Source organism: Lolium rigidum, chromosome 4, assembly GCF_022539505.1.
Source record: "Lolium rigidum isolate FL_2022 chromosome 4, APGP_CSIRO_Lrig_0.1, whole genome shotgun sequence".
In the NCBI taxonomy this organism is placed as follows: Eukaryota; Viridiplantae; Streptophyta; class Magnoliopsida; order Poales; family Poaceae; genus Lolium; species Lolium rigidum.
The window spans coordinates 92,714,980-92,719,412 of record NC_061511.1 but is presented as its reverse complement, the minus strand read 5'-3'; the positions used below and the strand labels follow the sequence as shown (position 1 = coordinate 92,719,412).

Genomic DNA, 4,433 nt, shown 5'->3' with positions numbered 1-4,433 from the left:
GCTGTAACTATACTTGTTGGTAAGGACGCAAGTTCCAGACGCACTCTTTTCCTTTCAGGGTACCTAAGGGGACTGAAAGATTTTTAATGAGGCGGCTTGCGTTCCTAATATATTATCTACAGTTTCAGAAAAAATATATACAGCCGATGGAAAAGCTATCTAATGTCTTGTTATCCATCCACGGGAAAAGATATCTGTCATTAGTTAACAGTAAAATGGAACTAGGTAGAGGCAATCACAGCGATTTGGGAGCCTAAGCCGTTGGATCAGAGCATCTAACGGTCTAGAATAGCGACTAATTCCCGAACCCTCGTTACTGAACCTTTCTTTGATCGATCGCCTTAGAAAGACCGCTTTCATTACAGGGCTTCTACTCCTGAAATCGAATTAGCCCGCACCATATTTGTTGGGCTCTGAAACGCTTAAACAGGCCTAGGCGTGCTGCGGTGAAAGGGGCTGGCTGTACAGTAGGCCTCTGCTAAAAAAAAAGTAAAGTACCGTGGCCAATCTATCGTCTCCGTCTCTTCCCGTTCTGATCCCCATTCAGGTAGATCGCGCCGCCAGTCGTCAGCACCGTCGCCTCATATCCCCTGCTTCCGCCTCACTCCCCGTTGAATCTTCAACCAGGTCCTGTGTTTGACGCAGCGGCTGAGGGCGACTTGCCCGACGGAGATAAGGAGAGGCGATGACTCAGGCGTCATTGCCCTTCGATCCTCACCGTCAGGCCTCCTGCGAGATCGACCACCGTCCTCATCCAACCTGGGATCCACACGCTCTTCTTCTAGTCGGGGTTGGGAGAAGTTATCCTGGCTCCCGAGGCTACGTCGGATTCAAGGCAATATCGCCATCAACTGTTTCAGGCAAACTGTTCATTTTTCTAAATCTAAATTAAAGAAACACATTGTTCAAATCTCAAATTGATTGATTGGATTATCAGTGTTACACATGGTCTTTCATGAATTCATCCGCCATAAGATCTTCTTTTCCAGTTTATTGTACTTGATATATTATCGAGTATTTAATTTTATGTCCGTGCCTTTCTACCTCTTACTCATTTGCGGTTGTGATTGAGAGAGAAGATACTTCAATGTTGCACTTGAGCATTTGATCAATCATTGCCGAGGCTCTGTTTTTTTCCTGCTGGTGGTAGGTAGTAAGGAATACCCGATCCAATAGCTTTCCGAGAGGAGAGAGATGCGAGGTTAGCTCCTATCCATGACATGGCTTTGTACTGATGAAATTTAGCATGTGCGTAGAATCTGTAATACAACATAAGGACCAAATATAACCTGATCCTACCATATTTCCTATCCATCTGTTGCATGCTCGACGTAATGCATCATAGGTTGTTGCAGTTTTCAATACTTATTTGGTTGAATAAACTATGTTGCAGGAGCAGGATAGGTGGTGACGTAGTTATGTTAGAAGGATTGCGTCAGCGCAGGACCAAATATAATTTGAAGCAATACAAAAAAAATCCCTTTGGAATATACGATTGATTATTGGCAGGTCGCAAATCTAGGAACAGGTACATACATTCTCATATTGATTGCAGCTAGCTGGTTGGAAAAGTGATTGCCTCATGGTACACGGAAATTTAGTTTTTCTTGCAAATCTGACATGTTCGATTGTGTGCTTATAATAATATCTTTTTATGATTTATACATGTAGAGCAAATCATCCATACATTACAATATTTTCTTACTACATAGCATCCAGTATGCTAAACAAAACCCGTTCAAATGACTATCGGAGACTTAGTGGGGGCATTATTGGTGTTTATATATGTAAAAGAATTAGACTGTTTGGCATGTCGGTGGATTATTATATCATGTTGTCTCAACCAGCTTTTGTCTCTTTTATTGTTTGTTTTGACATGCGTCTGTATTCTTTTGTAGCTAAATCAACAAGAAAGTTTATGAAATATCCTCAGAATAGCACTGCTCAGCAAACCGCAAAGGCGCAAACTGAGCTTTAAGCTAGCTATGTGCTAGAATGCAGCAAGATATTGAGTCTGGCACATACCTTGTGGTGCTTCGTCGCCAAAAGTTTTGTATGCAGGTCAGCTATTTAGGGCATCACCATTTTCCAGTCATTATAGCATGACCATAGAGTGAGTCGCAAGTTTAATTTTTGGTTCTTTGCATACTCTTAAATTTACATATGGTAATCTTAAGATGTATGTGATTTTCTGGTTCCTTATGTAGATACTCAAGTTTCATTTAGAAAGTAAGTTTATCCCACATTGCGTAGTCAGTAGTCTCATGCTTGGTAAAAGGTTTTGTTATGCTACTTTACATTGATGTTGGTTAATTTTTGCTATAGATTTTGATCAATTTCACATTGAATGCTTGCATCTGTAGTTGTTTCTTTGGCTTCGACCACATCAATATCTACTACCAGCGACGCATCGACTTCACCACCTCCATTAAGGTCAATGTTTCTTATAGCCCCCTTGATTATTATTTTTTTCGTTCTTTTGAATGCATGAATAAGAAGTCATGTGTTTGTGCGATTCTCATGGATATCCTTGGTGGTGCACTTGGTTGGTTGTACTGTTGAGTTCCAACTTCCGACTACGGATTTTTGGTCAAGTTTCAGGGTCCTGACATCATGCCCTTGAGCTTTTAAAATTTGCACCGCAGGAACTACTTAGTATTGCGTGGAACTGGTTAAATTCTGAAGCCCTTTGCCCTCAGTTCACTAATGAGGGTCCTGTAGATGCCTGCATCATATCATACAGTGATGATTTAATCTTTCGATTTAAGACCGTCAGATCAAATTGTAAGGTAGGCAGTTTGTTACCGGTCTGATACCACAGTGAATGTTTTCCTTCACTTTCCCTGTACCATGGTGCCATGATCAGTAAATTTTCTCCAGGAACCTTTGAGCGCTGCACCTACAACATAACAAATATTGGGTCTGCCAATGGATTGAAGAGAATCAAATGGTAGCGATGGCACTTTTTATTGGCAGACGCCATGATCTCCATCGTGTGCCTGGTTTGGTATTATGACTACGCTTTGCTTTGTGCAGCTTTATATTTTAGATAAGTATTGTCTATATGTTTACAAGAAGTTTTTAAAATTATAGCAGAGTCAGTTGCCCAAATTGCATTATGAACCTAATCTTATTTTTACTCCTCCAGGTTACATGAAGTTCATGTTGATGATCTACCATGACCATCCACGTTCGTTGACATCCTAGCAGCAAAAGATAATCATAGGAAGACTAGGTGCCATTATTTACCCAAATTGCATGAAAAAATGGTCTGGCTTCATATGTTGCTAACTTAGCCATGACAAGGCATCTCATTTGATCTTTATAAAACTTATCTTTGCAACACTAAGCTAAAACCTAACCTGCTATCTACTTCAGCATGTATTTCACCGAGTTCATGGTGTAATGAATTAGAAAAAAGTGATATGGACAAAACAGTTTGCTTAATCCTCCTCAGATTTTTTTATAGCAGTACCTTCTGCTGCTCCTGCTGTATTTACACAATTTGTGCTCTCATAGTGTTCTGAAAATTCAGTGCCTAAGATAAGTACTTAGTTCAAAGTCTCCAACCATTTTCAACATAGGAAAGAATCTCTAGGTACAGTTAATACTTGGAATTATTAATTTTTATGTTACACATAATGCACTAATAAGGGGATATCTTACCTTGAATTTAATACATATTTCATCGATGGAACAATGTCCTTTTTCATTTACCGAACATGCCTTTCTGAATATATTTTATTTCATTGACCACAATTTAGTCATGCATTTCATTTGTTTTACTTATTACTTTTAAAGCATGACGAGTAATCTGTGTTATGATATGGTCAATAATAATGTGAAGAGTTTTTTTTAAAGATCATAATATTAGAATTCCGCATATATAATATGGCCACAATCTATGTGTGAGTTCCACTAATTCAAGTTTTAATTTCCCATGTTTTCCGCTATCTTCTAACCACTTTATTTCTATGGAAATATAATTAGGAAATAATATGGACGCACACCTGAACGGGTAGTTTCAAGGATCTCCATTAAGCTCAAATTTGCTTACTAATTACCCTACATTCTGATATCCCATCAGTAGGTTGGTTCTTGAAATTCTCGGTCTAAGATGATTACGCGGAAAGTTGATTATGTATACCTTTCAAGGTGATACTTAAGTAGCGCCTACACTTGAATTGTGCTCTCAGGAGTGCAGGATATCAAATGTCACTGTTTTCCTGATATGACTTACACCTTCCCCAATGGTAGATTTTACTGAAAATACTATTTTAGTTGGTGCCGACGTTGTGCTGCGGAGTAGCTTTCACACAGTGTTATAGAGAAAAAGCATTATTATGTTTTGTTTGTATGTTCAAAAGATGCAAAAAGGGAATATCCAAGACCTGTTTTTATTTGTAATCAAATTAAGCCGTAAGTTTTTGATT

At 38.9% G+C, this 4,433-nt stretch overlaps 1 long non-coding RNA gene across 1 annotated transcript; it reads left to right on the top strand.

Moving 5' to 3' along the window:
* The first annotated feature begins 1,397 nt into the window (after positions 1–1,397).
* LOC124649614 lies at positions 1,398–3,663 on the top strand. Its single transcript, XR_006986711.1, has 4 exons — positions 1,398–1,528; positions 1,899–2,061; positions 2,364–2,433; positions 2,646–3,663. It is a non-coding gene; the product is annotated as an uncharacterized LOC124649614 (long non-coding RNA).
* Positions 3,664–4,433: the final 770 nt, after the last annotated feature.